The sequence below is a fragment of the Pieris napi genome, chromosome 11 (genome assembly GCF_905475465.1).
Source record: "Pieris napi chromosome 11, ilPieNapi1.2, whole genome shotgun sequence".
Lineage (NCBI taxonomy): Eukaryota > Metazoa > Arthropoda > Insecta > Lepidoptera > Pieridae > Pieris > Pieris napi.
In genome coordinates, this window is record NC_062244.1 from 5,211,237 (window position 1) to 5,227,490 (window position 16,254).

General features: G+C 33.6%; 1 long non-coding RNA gene across 1 annotated transcript; it reads left to right on the forward strand.

Annotated features, from left to right (window-relative positions):
- The first annotated feature begins 14,075 nt into the window (after positions 1–14,075).
- On the forward strand, positions 14,076–14,579 carry LOC125053983. The gene is made up of 2 exons (XR_007117645.1): positions 14,076–14,294; positions 14,373–14,579. It is a non-coding gene; the product is annotated as an uncharacterized LOC125053983 (long non-coding RNA).
- The last annotated feature ends 1,675 nt before the right edge of the window (positions 14,580–16,254 follow it).

Genomic DNA, 16,254 nt, shown 5'->3' on the forward strand with positions numbered 1-16,254 from the left:
TTGTGTGATACTCTTGCTTTAATATGTTCGTACTCTGCTTTTAATTTCGTGTCCATCGCATTTGTTTTATATTTTTGCCATAATATCGATACCTCCTAAGTATACTGAGTCAACTGACATTTTAGTAATTTTACAGGAGAGCCATTTTAAGGCAAATTGTTTATATTTTAATGAAATCAAACTAATTCGGAATAAATTAAATGTTTTTTTAATAAAGATTGAAAGCTCTTCCTTTGGTATAACATGATTTTGCTGAATTTTGTTTTTAAATGATATTTTATGTACATGACTCATTATACACGGGCGGGACTCAATAGTAAAATGGTTTAACTACCAGTTATATTCATGTACGTTGTACATGAAAATCCATGGCTTACTCGAGAATATTACGAAATATGATAATCATTTTATTAATATCATACTACTTTTGGTTATTTTCGTTTTTTTTTGTCCCACTTAATAATAAAATGTTTAAATTACATCACTTGACTCATTATACTAGGAAAGTACTTACCTATGTTAGTAGTTAAAACCTCAACGTATACTGGACTAATATAATTAATCGAGGCTTTTTAATTACTCATTTTAGGTATTTCGAATACCTCACGAAATTAATAAAGGTTAGGAAGAAGTAGTCTCATTAACAAAACAACACATTTAAAGAATCACGATGTATTTTTCGTTTATACTAAGTACCATTAAAGTTTCTTGAAAAGTAACAAACATCAATAAAAATAATAGAAACTAAAAATGGCAACTTACGTTAAACAATATTAATAAAAATAATAGATATGAATAATATAAATATCTAAAAATCTAGGAAATTCTAACGCTCAAAAAATTGCTATAAGGTTAAACAAAATAAATAAAAATATTAAAGGTTGAACGAATCAAAAATCAGTCTGAATCACTATCTTCTGCTCCATTAGAGTTATTTAGATAGATAGATAGATCCATCATTAGTAGTTGTCCAGTTGTTTAAAAGTTTTGACTTTGATTTGAAGTCCTTTATTAAATCCTGAGACACTTCAATAACTGTGTATGTATCTAAAAGCTGTATATCATTGATCAGGCATATAAATCTTTTTATCTTTGTCTGTCTTTCAATTAAAGCGTGCATACTGTCGCCTTCACTTTGTGAATGACCCACTATTAGAAAGCGATGGCTAATAGCTATACTACACTTTAAACTACCTAACATTTACATTAAGAAATAAATCCTATTTCTATTTTGGCCTCCACAGTTGTCTGACTAAAACAGGTAATCATTGACACCTTCACCACCCGTATCTTCTATAAACTTAAAATGATAGCTGGAAATTTCAATTGCACCTCTCTTTGCTGTCTGTTGATACCATCAAAAGCAACCTTTACCAGAATTAATATCGTGAAATTATACAAATAATGTTTCCGTTTATAATAAAAAGTACTCACGCTTCCGTGAGGTACATACATTAAGACACTTTTGAAGATCAGATGCTGAATGCTGATGTAAGGATTTCATTATTTTGTTTTTTAAATGCTCTTCATGCTTTTCTTTATCTGCCTGCAGAACTTGCTTGTTATTTTCATAAGCGTGACATTGTTAACAAATATCTTTTTTGGGTTTATAAAACCTATGTATAGATATTGTCTCACGGTAGTCCATAAACCATTCGATTCATGAACAGTTTTGGGAAGGATAAAAAGCCTTCCAGATAATTTTTACTTGATTTTTGGCGAGTGTAATGTGACTCTACAGGAGAAAATGCTTCAACGTGATCTATAACACTGTGAACGTTATCGGATGGATTATATTATGTTCATCCAAAGACCACGCTGATCTGATTTAATAAATCCATTACCTTTATCGGACTTTTCTAAATCTGTATAAGCAAAATCAAAACTAATAGAAAGGGTTCTCAAGAACATAGTTTTGCAAACCGATATTTTTGTGGTCTTAATAATATTATCTCCTTCACTGCTTTTTTTTATCGACAATATTTTTTCTCTTTTTTTCCAGCTTTTACAACATATCTTGCCAAAAAACCCATTGTCTTCGGTGGTCCAATAATCCAAAACATTCTGTTAATTTCTCACTGCATTTTTCCGACAAGTTGAGGGGCAAGAAGTTTTCATAATTCTCGTAGCATGTACTCTTCCGTTTCTACTGACATATTCCAATCCTCTATTAAGTTTATATTTCCTCTCCTTATCCTTACATTTTTTATGAAAACTCTTAGCCTTTCTTTATCTTTTTTCGCAATGGAAATGCGCTTTTGGCGTTATTGGACGATGAGTATGTGATGTCTTTAATGTCAGAAATTAACAGGAGATGAGTCAAAAGAATTATACGGCGATGGTACTGGAGTAATATCACAATAATTTTCTATAATGCTATTCTGGATGGGCGTATTACCTGAAGTGTTCTCTATGACTGATGGCGATCGATTTCCTTTTTGAGTTCAGTTATCAACATTCAATACCCAAGGCGAAGAGCAAAGAATATAATCTAGGAATAATATGTAAGCATTAGAAGGGATATTCTGCGATACTTCCTTGCTATCATTCTAATCAATATCATCAAGTATTGATAACTCCTCTTCCATAAAATTTGCATCCGGTGGCAATGGAGACTCTAAAACAAACAACAATTAAAAACACAAGAATTCATATTTTTATATTTAACGTGCCAATATCAAGTTATAAAATTTATAACACATAAAAAAATATATTATACCACAATTAAAACAAATATATCAAAAATTGAATTAGTACATTATTATAGCCAGATAAATCAAGTGTCTTCTTTATAAAGTTTGTTCGTTGTAAACAGGTGTAAATATAGTTGTATCAGTATACGGCGTACTAAGCAACGTGTAACAATTATCAAACAAAAATGGCAAAATCACACTATATGTAACATAAATAAAGTATATCAATGTAACTTACCATATTCATCCCTGTTTTGCATTATATCACCGATTTCTGAGATATTGCTAATTGTATCATTAGTATTATTCACCTTATTATTGAGAAAATTAAAAAAAAATCGCGCCCTCGCCGTCATTTATCGTATACTGAGCCATAATATACTTGTATCAATGCGTCCCTCCTCACGCCCCGCGAATACTGATACAATGTTATTTGGATCAGTATACAATGTACGATTTTAACTGATGTTGAAATTGATTTAGTATACGTGAAATTATCTCGGTAATTATAGGTCTTTTTAAAAAAAAAATAACACTAACATTAAGATCATGGTTTATTATGTACTTTTGTATAAAAAAAACAAAATACCTAAATTTGTTAGATGACTCAGTATACTTAGGAGGTATCGATATGTTCTTGCTATTTATCTCTTCTAATAGTTCTTTTTTAATCCAGTCTTGCCGCGGAGGATTCAATGTTTTAAATTTTGTGATTCTGCACTTATTTAAACAGGATTTCAGTTTCCCTGCCAATTCATTATACTCTACGTCTTCATGATTTTTAGGATATTCATCCAGGCATCGATAAAGTTTGCTGAAGTCAACTGCGTTGTATTGCTGTTTTATGATAGTTGGTGGTTGGTATTGCTTTATCTCTAAAAGTATTTGTTTGTGGTCAGACATTGAAGATTCCGTAGTGATAAAATGAAAATTATTTTCACTTAAATTACAAGATACATGGTCTAACATTGTCCTGGTTGAGGTTGTTTCGCGGGTACAGTGTTTTGGGCTTATTTTGTTCAGGATTTTGTAGTTGTTCTCTTTTAAGGTGTTCTTATATTTGCGTGTCGCTGAGTCCGGGTTGAGTAAGTCCAGGTTGTAATCGCCAAAGACTATTGTTCGTTTCAATTTGTGTAATTGTTGTGAATATATCTCGAGAAAGTTATCCATTTTTATTTTATTAGGCTTATAAATGGCACCGATATTTAGAGAGAATTTTTTCACGTATACCCAGAGATAATGAGTATCATCGACGCATTTTTCTTCAACAAGGTGATGTTTGAGATTGTTGTACACAAATATTGACACTCCACCGCCCCTTTTATTTTCTCTATAATTAAAGTAATGGGTATAGGAGGGTATCTGGAGCATTTTTGCCTCATCTTCACTCTTAATCCAAGTTTCCGTTAGTATAATGATATGTATGGTTACTTGTAAAGAAGCGATAATACATCTAAGCTCATCGAATTTTCCAGGTTTGACAATACTGCGAGAGTTGGCATAGAAAAATTTCAGAGATTTTTTTGTAAAAATAATATCTGTGTAATTGTTGGTTATTTGGTAAGTTATTTTCTCTTTGGACGTCATCAGTTTTTTGGAGTTTCCTTTATTGTTGTTTCTTGCGTTTATAAGTTCGGTTATATGAGGTAAAGCTAGTTTTTTGTAATTGTTGTAATTTTTGGTATGTTGTTTACATATTTTATAGTGAGATCTTTTTCACCCTTTTCGATCCTTAGGGCAAGTTCGTCGCGCAGACCTTTTAGCTGATCTCTTTGGTACGGGGTCATATCTGAATAAACTCTAACGGGTTTACCAATTTTACTCTTGTTTTTTAAAATATCGGTAGCGGCGCGTTTATTCTCGAAGACGACTTTTATCGGACGTGGCTGTGAGGGGTTAACGACTGCCGGTTTACCTAAGCGAAACACATGCACTATCTTGGGGTCAGGGATTGGTATTGGATTGAAGGCGTCAGCTATCTTAGCTTTGTCGTAATCCTTTCTTTCCTCTGAAGAAGATGATTTTAATTCCGGTATACCAAACACAATAACATTGCAACTGCGCTTCTTTCTCTCCTCTATTTCATTTATAACAGTATCCAAGTTGACAATGAACGGTTGAGTGGTCTTCAGAACCTCGACCTCTTGTTGGAGCTCAGTAACCAATCTACGCAACTCTGGAACTTGTCTTAAACCGGTCTCACAGTCATTACAAAGATACGATAGTTTGTGCGTCTGAAGTCCAAAGACACGCAGTTCGGTCGCAGAAAGACCGTTGCATTTGTTACAAATGAGTCGGCAACACCCTTTGCAAGTTACTTTGACATTTTTCTCGTCCATTTTAGCAAGACACTTAAAACATTGAGACATGATGGGACTCTTTAATGTCAATATATTTATTTTATTTTTTTCTTTGTTTTTTGAGGGTAGGTCTTTTATAGCACTTTTAAATTACTAATTTTTAGAGTGTTACACAACAATAGCTATGTTTCCAATAGTTCTAGCACAAGTTAAAAGTTTTCTCCAAATCACATACACTTTTCACTACAATCGCGCGTATACAACCATATAATTAAAATAAAAAACACAGGAGCTGCGTAATACGATGTTGACAGGTTGACGACGCGCGCGGAACCCCTCTCGGGGTTCCTCGCGGAACCCCCCGCGCGCGGAACTCTATGGACATATAACGGTCTACTATAAAGCCGACCAATCAGCGCTCGAGGTGCGTACCGTTTCACAATTTGACGGCTTCACTTCGATAGATTACAATCTACCGAATAATAATACGTTAAATTGTAAGCAGTACGCTGAGGTTCACAATCTTTCGACAGTTTATAATCTCGCGAGATAGATTACAATCTAACGGTATTTACAATTTTACGTTAACATATACATCTTTAGTAAAAAAGAAGGTTATAGTGATTCATATATAATACTAGCCTGATTAAAAATATTGATTGAAAAAAATTCAAAAATTGACTACATGCAAATTATAAATGTATAAATGTAAACAGAGAAATTGAAATCAATTGAAACTATTGGAAAAAATTCAAAACCCATAAAAGTGAATTTTTTTAATCAGGGTAATCTTGCAAATTTTATTTTTATTATAAGAAGATAAAATAAAAAAACAACAATTAAAAAATTACTTCTATTTATTGTAAAAAATTAAAAATACAATTTTTTTTTTAATTATTCAGAATCCGAGTCATCGGACATAAAACTACGATCTTCAACTTCTGAATCTTCTTCGTCATCACTCTCTGTTTCACTTTTTTCGACAATGTCTTCTATCTTTAAAGGTGTATGATCCCCAATGAATCCTACTGGTTTTAAATATTCATCTAAGAACCATCCGCAGTTCTCAGGCTCAAGTTTCACATATATTTATAGATTTATAATTTGCATGTAGTAATTTTTTTAATTTTTTTCAATCAATATTTTTAATCAGGCTAGTATTATATATGAATCACTATAACCTTCTTTTTTACTAAAGATGTAAATATACTTTAGTGTCACATAAAAAATATACAAATAAATAATTAATTGATAAAAAAAAATTAAATAACTATTTCTCTATTTAAATAATAAACTACTCCAAAATGATGCATAGTATATACGAGTCCATCGCTATCCTTTTCTTTTCCAATAGCATGCGCACTCTCTTTCTTTAAGTGGGTGGACTTTAAACAGCTGCTATGCTGTGTCCTCTTCTATCGCATGGGATGGTCGGTTGGGACCTCTAAGTCGCACACATTCACTTGGAGCAATATTTTACTTTTTAAAATTCGACAACCGCAATTCTGGACTGATTTTTCGCAGCCAACCCTATACCACCGTGTTCAGAATAAAATAATCTTTAATTTCATTTAAATTTCATTCAATAAACAGACCGTTGCAAATGCTAGTACAGATTTACCTGTTTATACCTGGCAACCCGATAGTTGTGACCGGAAAAGAATGGGCAGCATAAAGTTTGCATATTCTATGGGCTTCATACTTTCGATTGGTATAGAATTTATCTAATAATCATACCGGTGAAATGTTTCAAAAAATATTTTTTTTAAATTATTAATTAAACATACTCTGGACTGAAATTTGCTAGACAACCCATATGGATTATATTTATTGACATATTAAATTAAATATAAAATACGTTTCATTAAATAAGCATCTCGGTGAAGGTCGTTGTATAGCGGGATCTTAGACCATAAGTAAAAAATAATAAGTAATGAATACTAAGTAATGAGTAATAAGTAATTAATAATAAGTTTTGAATTAAAAGTAATGAATAATAAGTAATGCATAATAAGTAATGAGTAATAAGTAATGAGTAATAAGTAATTAATAATAAGTTTTGAATTATAAGTAATGAATAATAAGTAATGAATAATAAGTAATAAATAATAAATAATAAATAATAAATAATAAATAATAAATAATAAATAATAAATAATAAATAATAAATAATAAATAATAAATAATAAATAATAAATAATAAATAATAAATAATAAATAATAAATAATAAATAATAAATAATAAATAATAAATAATAAATAATAAATAATAAACAATAAACAATAAACAATAAACAATAAACAATAAACAATAAACAATAAACAATAAACAATAAACAATAAACAATAAACAATAAACAATAAACAATAAACAAATTACGAAGGCCACAGCCGAAGGTTTCAAAAAAAACCAAATGTTTTAAACTAATTTATTAAAAATAAAATTACAATTTAAACTATAATTAAAATACGGCTAAACAACCCGAAGTAAGGAAATTGAATGCACTTAAAATATAGAAATAACGAGGCTCGAAGAGGCACCAATTGCTGACACTATGCAACGTGAGGCTCGTGTAACTCGTGTAAGTTGCGACATACGAATTCCGCTGACACCATGTAACGTTAGGGACGTGTTATTCTTTATATATTGCGAAATGTAGATACTATGGTATAGGGCTACGTAACACCTCCCTCCTAAAATCAGCAACTATTCGAGAACTTTGTGTGAGAGAGTTGCTGATGAAATATGTCCGGGATTCACTTTTACTTGACTGGGGTTTTCAGGAACTTGTTCTTTTTCAGGATGTCCTTTTGTTTCAGGTTTAATTCCCATTCGTCTATATGTCACGATGCCAATTAAAATAATCATTACTATCAATGCTACATATAAAGGTATAGTAGTATGATATAGACTTATATCCTTGTCTTGATTAAGATGTACTGGAGGCTGCATAGACATCTTCGTGTTAAGACTATGAAAGCTGTTGAGGTCTGTAGAGGCCAGGTTTAATGTTGGCTGTTCAATATTCTTGGATTCGATATATTGCGGTATTTCCAATATCTTGACAATGTGACCTTTTATACGATTATTCATATTAGTAATGGTAAATCCTGGTGCCTTGAGGTAACAGTTAAGTGGAATGACTGCTACATAGCTGCCTTGTAGTGTCCTATATTGTTCTTGTCCACAGAATAATTTAACTTTCGTTAAAGTTGGAAAGCTCATTGTATAATGCTTATCATCAAGTTGTTCTAATGCTTCATTTTGTAGGACGACTGAAGTTAAGGGACAGGACTGGTTGAGCTCCTGTTGGGTGATCAGCTGCTGGATACAATCGTATTTATCTTTCTTATAATCTGGTTTTGAGTTGCAGAGAAACCATGAATTTAACTTCGGACATTCTGTCTCTATGTACCTAGAGTTTTTTCCAGAAATTGCCAAATATGGAGAGGTGGGAATAAGGACTTTATGGTTCTTATTTGGGACAACGGCTAATTTATAAAGGTCATAGGTGTAGGATACAATAATTGGGACTTTTATTACAATTACTATTTGCCTGTCTAAATAAAAATATCCTAACTTAATTATTTCATAAAAATTCCTAAAATCTATATCAAGGATTTCATCTTTTGAATATAAAACCCTTAACTTATCTAATATATGCTTAACCTCTTCTAAATCGATTAACGAATAAGGAGTGCTCGATGCACGTATAAACGATAATGTATTTCCTAAGCTAAATAATTCCTCAGATAAATCTTCTATATTATCCGATAGAATAAAGAGATGCTGAGCTAGATGAGCATACTCAATTAAATCAGCTTCTAACTGATTATTTTTATCTAAAATTAATTTTACATATTTATCAATTGATTCTTGATTCAATATAATGTCTTCTATAACTTTGGAACTTTGCGTAATCCACTCTTTATTTAAACTTATTCGGGTATTAATTTCAGACTCTAATGTTGCATCGTTTTCTTGTAACAAATTAATAGCATTTTCATATTTAATTGCATCAGTATAATCTAAATTACCAGATATAGATTTAATTATAGATCCAAGGCCGTTAATGAGTCCCCTTTTACTGCGATGAAATTGAAAAGTACGAAGCTGGTCATGTATTTTCATAAGTTTACCTTTTAAATGTTCTACATGAGGATTAAACATAGATAACGTCTTATTATTTAACTGCGTACTCAAATTGCCAATTTGAATTTCAACTAATTCTATCTGAGATTGTATATTATCTAAATTTATGTAATTCAAAAAAGAATGATAGTGAGAAATAATCTTAGCGGGTCCTAATTTGAATGGAAGTAGTCCGGGTCCATTGTCCAATGATTCAATTGTCACATCTTGTCCTTGAGTCTTATGTAGAAGGATGGTCAACAAAATTGGAATCCTGTAACAAGGTGGGATCTTTAGGACTTCGCTTAAGGCGTGACTTTGCAATAGGATTTCGTTTTTTCTTTGTATAAATATGGATAGGAAGGTCAGCAAGGACAGTGTCCTGGGTAAAACGAGGAGCTAATTTTTGTCGGGATGCTAAAGGATTACGAATAAACACTTGCTCGTCAGGACAATATTCTTTTTCAGGCTCACGGTCTTTATTCCTATTTTCAGTTAATTGGGTTCGGTCATGTAAAGAAGTCTCATTTATTAAGTCATATACTTGGTTCATACGTTTCTTGTGATCCTGTGAATATTGCTGGAGTAAATGCTCTGATATGTCGATATCTATTGGGTCACGTGGGTCAAAATGTCCAGTTATCAAGTCTAAAGGTCTACACTTAGTGAAACTATGAATTGAACTATTATAAGCTAAAATCGCATAGGGCATTAGATTAATTGCTGGTTCACTTCGCTTCTCGAGCTTTAGTATTCTAAGATGTTCGAGGATAGTGGAATGAAATCTCTCTACAATACCATTATCATTTGGAGAATGAGCCAATATTTTATGATGTTGAATTTTATGAATTCGAGAAAATTCCGCGAAGATCTGATTTGTGAATTCGGGGCCTCCATCGGTGACAATAGTCAAAGGGACGCCATGATGAGTACAGAATACAAGGAACGCTTGTACGACACTCAAAGCAGTACTATCTCTTAAGTGATATGCTTGCGAATACTTTGAAAAGGCATCTACTATTGTAAGATATTTTTCGTTTTGCGCTGTAAAAAGATCAAGATGAACTATTTGGAAAGGCCTTGAAGGTGGAGGTACAATTGAAAATCTCTGTTTAATCGGATTTCGGTCATATTTGGCTTGGCCGCAAATACTGCATTCATTTATATATTTCGCGATGCTTTCTTTCATTTTAGGCCAGTAGTATCTTGAAGATAAAGAGAGATAACATTCAGTGATACCGCGGTGGTTTGTTTTACCCTCGTGATATTTTTTTATAATTTCCTGCTGTCGTAGATATTCTTTAACGTTTTCTAATTCAGTCTTTGTTAAAACAAGATTCATAGTCGAACTTTTAAAATTGTCTTGTATAATCGGGATAATCTTATACATTGCAAGAGGGGGATGAATAATAATTCCGGTTTTAACCTTGGGGTTAACATATTCTTTAATTGCGTTAATAACGTCATTGGTCAAGTTAGATTCAGAGAGTTGTACAGTCGTTCTGGTATGAGTTTCGAAAGGTTTTGTCACTGTCGGTCGTTTTTTTATGTCACCTACTAAAATGAAACAAATTTGTCGACTAAATCTATTAAGCGGGTCGTCAGATATAGGTACTTCTAAAATCGGATTCTCATCACTGGTATGAATTGTTTCAGTGGCAGAACCAGACTGAGATGGAGGTTTTTCTGATGTATTTACAGCGATGGAACTCACGTCCTCATTATTGATTTCGACGCGAGATAAAGCATCGGCATTGGTATTCATTTTTCCTTGCTTATATTCGGTGGTAAAGTTATATTCGCTTAGTTTTAGCCTCCAACGCGTCAACCTTGAACCTGGTTCTTTAAGATTCATTACCCACTGAAGTGGCCTATGATCTGTCACGATCTTAAATTTTCTACCAAATAGATATGGTCTAAAATATTTAGTAGCCCACACTATTGCTAAAAGTTCCTTTTCAATAGTACTATAATTAATTTCACTCGAGTTAAGTGTTCTCGATGCATATGCTATAGGTTTATCACTACCTATAGTTCCTTGAGAAAGTACGGCGCCAATAGCAAAATTAGATGCATCGGTTGTAAGAATAAAATCTTTATTAAAATCTGGATACTGCAAGATAGGATCATTAATTAATAATAATTTACATTTCTCAAAGCAATTAACATAATTAGAATCATTAAAAGTTATTTTAGAACCTTTTTTCAAACACTGCGTCATTGGTTTCGTTATACGAGCGAAATCAGGAATAAATTTTCGATAATAACCTACTAAACCAAGGAAACGTTTTATTTCAGTGGCGGTTTTAGGCAAAGGAAATTTTTGAATAGCTTTTATCTTATCAGAATTAGGCTTAATACCGTCTTTACTTATTATATGCCCTAAATATGAAGTTTCTAGTTTTAAAAATTCGGACTTATCCATTTGTATCTTAAAATTCGATTCTCTTAACCTTTTAAATATTTTTTCTAAATTTACCATATGTTCCTGCAATGAAACACTAAAAACAATTATATCATCAAGGTATACTAAACACACTACATTTTGAAGATCTCTAAGAACATTATCCATTACCCTCTGAAAAGTTGAAGGGCTATTCTTTAAACCCATGGGCATTCTTAAAAATTCAAAGTGCCCATGTTCTACATTAAAAGCTGTCTTATGGATATCCTGAGGGTCCATTTCGACTTGGTAAAATCCACTGGCCAAATCTAAAGTGGTGAAATAATGACAGTTACCTAATTTATCTAATACATCATTTATATTAGGAATAGGATATTTATCATCAATAGTCTTTTCATTAACTTTCCTAAAATCGATAACAATTCGCCATTTGACTTTGCCAGAAGCATCAGCCTTCTTGGGGACAACCCATATGGGAGAACTCCATGCTGACTGCGAAGGACGGATAATTCCCTGATCGAGCATTTTCGAGATTTGATCTTGAACTTCCTGTCTGTGAACGAAGGGGTATCTGTAGCTTTTGGTATAAACAGGTAGGGTTGGGTGTTAAATACCACCTCACGTTTTTGACGATACTAATTATCTAGGAGTGTCCGGGGGACCTTCATTGGAACACCTCCAAGTGAGTTTTGCTCCGGAAACGCGTCTTAATATTTTTATAAAAAATTTAAAGTTTTGTGTAATGTATTAAAATTTGTAAACAATCCGCCATTTTCTACTTTTCTATTGGTTATAAGTGATGTGACGTTCACTTAAAAAAATCGTGTTTTTAATTTATCGATTGTTAATAATCGTTTTATTTATTTATCGATTATTTCCTCATTTTTGAAATTTAAAGTTATAGAATAATCAACATTGAAATTAACCTAATTTCGTGTTGATAGATTATAGGGTTCCGAAATTTTTTGAAATGATCGATACCTACTCGTCTGTATTTTCTAATTAGTACTTGTATTTCATTGTTTGCAACTTTCTATATTATTTAATTTTTACTAGAATAAAGTGTTTACTTTAATATCCAAAAAGTACCCAAAACCGAATCAGAGCACCCCACTATCCACGTGGTCTTGTCTGTCTTACCCCTAGAGTGTATATAAATAATCGGAGGCGCGGAGGAAGAGCAGCCCCCACCCGCTGTAACAAAGCACAGGCATTATGAAAGCTGTAGCGGCTGAGGCTGGTCGCCGAAGGCGACCAAAAAGCCGAGGTTGCGGAGGCTTGAATAAAATGCCTGTGCTTTGGTACGCAAGGGTGGAGGGGCTGCATTTCCCGTAGCGCCGGAGCTGTCCACAAAAACAAATATTATTTAGATTGGTTAGGTTAGAGTTAGTATATGAATATTTGGTCGCCGAAGGCGACCAGGACGCCGAGAAGCCGAGGCTTGAATAAACAATTACTATTTAGATCGGAGCTGTCCACAAAAACAAATATTATTTAGATTGGTTAGGTTAGAGTTAGTATATGAATATTTGGTCGCCGAAGGCGACCAGGACGCCGAGAAGCCGAGGCTTGAATAAACAATTACTATTTAGACCGGAGCTGTCCACAAAAACAAATATTATTTAGATTGGTTAGGTTAGAGTTAGTATATGAATATTTGGTCGCCGAAGGCGACCAGGACGCCGAGAAGCCGAGGCTTGAATAAACAATTACTATTTAGATCGGAGCTGTCCACAAAAACAAATATTATTTAGATTGGTTAGGTTAGAGTTAGTATATGAATATTTGGTCGCCGAAGGCGACCAGGACGCCGAGAAGCCGAGGCTTGAATAAACAATTACTATTTAGATCGGAGCTGTCCACAAAAACAAATATTATTTAGATTGGTTAGGTTAGAGTTAGTATATGAATATTTGGTCGCCGAAGGCGACCAGGACGCCGAGAAGCCGAGGCTTGAATAAACAATTACTATTTAGACCGGAGCTGTCCACAAAAACAAATATTATTTAGATTGGTTAGGTTAGAGTTAGTATATGAATATTTGGTCGCCGAAGGCGACCAGGACGCCGAGAAGCCGAGGTTTGAATAAACAATTACTATTTAGATCGGAGCTGTCCACAAAAAAAAATATTATTTAGATTGGTTAGGTTAGAGTTAGTATATGAATATTTGGTCGCCGAAGGCGACCAGGACGCCGAGAAGCCGAGGTTTGAATAAACAATTACTATTTAGATCGGAGCTGTCCACAAAAACAAATATTATTTAGATTGGTTAGGTTAGAGTTAGTATATGAATATTTGGTCGCCGAAGGCGACCAGGACGCCGAGAAGCCGAGGCTTGAATAAACAATTACTATTTAGACCGGAGCTGTCCACAAAAACAAATATTATTTAGATTGGTTAGGTTAGAGTTAGTATATGAATATTTGGTCGCCGAAGGCGACCAGCACGCCGAGAAGCCGAGGCTTGAATAAACAATTACTATTTAGATCGGAGCTGTCCACAAAAACAAATATTATTTAGATTGGTTAGGTTAAAGTTAGTATATGAATATTTGGTCGCCGAATTTTCAATTATTTTTAATATTAAAATCGAATACAAAAATCGATTTTCACTTTAAAAAAAATCGATTATTTTTCACATCCCTATTAATTTTATAAACTTAATCGGCCATTTTGAATGTGGTTTATGCTAGACTAGCGGTAATTAGTTTTACAGTGCAAAGTTTACTTTATAAATCCGTTTCTTTTTTATTTTCACGTGAAAGTGCGTTATTTTATTTGCATTTTTTGAAACTTGGCTTTACATACATAATCAACACTGATTTCTCGCGATCATTTTCAGATTTATAGTGATGGCGTCTACAAGTTTTACTCGTGAAAATGATTTTGAGGACGATGGGTCCGTTGTGAATCGTGACTTGAATAGTGAGGAAGTGATCACATTTTCCGGAGCAAAACTCACTTGGAGGTGTTCCAATGAAGGTCCTCCGAGACTCCTAAATAATTAGTATCGTCAAAAAAGTGCGATGGTATTCAAAACTGTTACCAACAGGTAATTCATCTGAAGTACGAATACTATGCTTTATCTTATTGGTGAAAGTTAATGGCTCGCCATCAAGATAGAACACGTCAGCGTATCGAGAACAGAGTGACTCTAGATTGGCTCGTTCTTCAGGATTCAGATGGTCTGTACGTAATCGTGAAAGTACTTCGGATGTACGATCGGTATGTTGTTGAGTGCGCGTGCACTGGGTATTAAATAGCTCCGCACTAACTGGTCGGTCCATCGAAAATACTACATCATGTATAGTCGGGTTGGTAATTTCAATAAAACCTCGGTTGTCCTTTACAGTAGTAAGACAGTCATGAATAGTGCAGTTAGATATAGTCTTTTCAGTCACAAATGCGTCACCGTCATGAAAGTTAATTGGAACTCGAATTATTTTAGATGTATTGGCCGGTATTATTTCCTCATAAAGATTACAGTTCCGTGAATCATACATTTGCAGGGGGTTTGTAGAGCTCCGTGTAACTAGGACCTTATTTTTTTAAGTCAATGCTAGATTCCAGTTTTTCCAGCAAATCTAGTCCAATTAAACCATCGAAATAATTGTGAAATTTATAAATGAATAAGGTTATATCACAACCTTCACTAAATTCGCGAAAACATGGTATAGTTATGGAGTAATTATTTCGAGTGGTCGCATGAATATTAGTAACCTCAAAAGGGTCGTAATTACACTGAGTATTGGGATAGAATTTTTCTACTGCCTCGGGGCTTATAAATGATTGATTCGCCCCTGTATCAACCAATAATTTTAAGGGTGGATTTGTAATCTGTATGTACGGAAGTTGTCTTTGTGTCTGTAAATTTATTTCTATTTTTGCTTGTCTGATTTGTGAGTTGTCTGAAAATCCTGGTTTGAAGTTGAACTCTCTTGTGTCTCCTCAACACTAGGAGGTGAGTATTCGTTAACGTCTTGATACTCTGTCATGTCATAAACTGGCTCAGAATAGTAATATTCCTGGTAATATGGGTCATAGTAATAGTCGTTATAGGAATAATAGTCATAGTCAGATTGGTCTTGGACCTCATTAAAATTTACATCCTTAAATTTGAAATAGTTTGAAGGTGGTGGGTTCCCATGTCTTGACCAATCATGCCCGCTAAAGACAGGTTTAGGTGGAGAGGTCTTACTGACATAGTGACTAACGCCACTCATCGGTTGAGGACCATTATTAACCGGTTTCTGTTGAGGCACTCTAAATACATTACTTTGTGGACGGTAATTTGGTGGAGGAGCACCAAACATCTGTTGGGTTCTAGAAGGGCCACGATTTAAAGGCAATTGAGGCTTCCAAACGGCCATAGGCATAGGCATAGGCCTATGAGGTTGTGGGTTTAAAAATCTAGAGGGACCTGGATTAAAATTAGGCATAAAATTAAAATTACGTTGAGCATTGGTCATATTATGTTGATTATTACCGTTATTATTTAATTTTCTATCAGGACAGTTTTGATTACGCTGCTGAATGTACAAAGTGTTTTGTTCCTCATGTACAAATTCGAGGGCTTGTTCTATTGATTCGGGTCGCATACATCGAATTCGAGACCCAAGTGGATCACGAAGGCCACGCAAGTATGCTTGTAAAGTTAACTTTTTATATAATGCTCTTTTGGCCTCGATTGTACTCTGTACCGAATCATGCAAACTAACATAAGT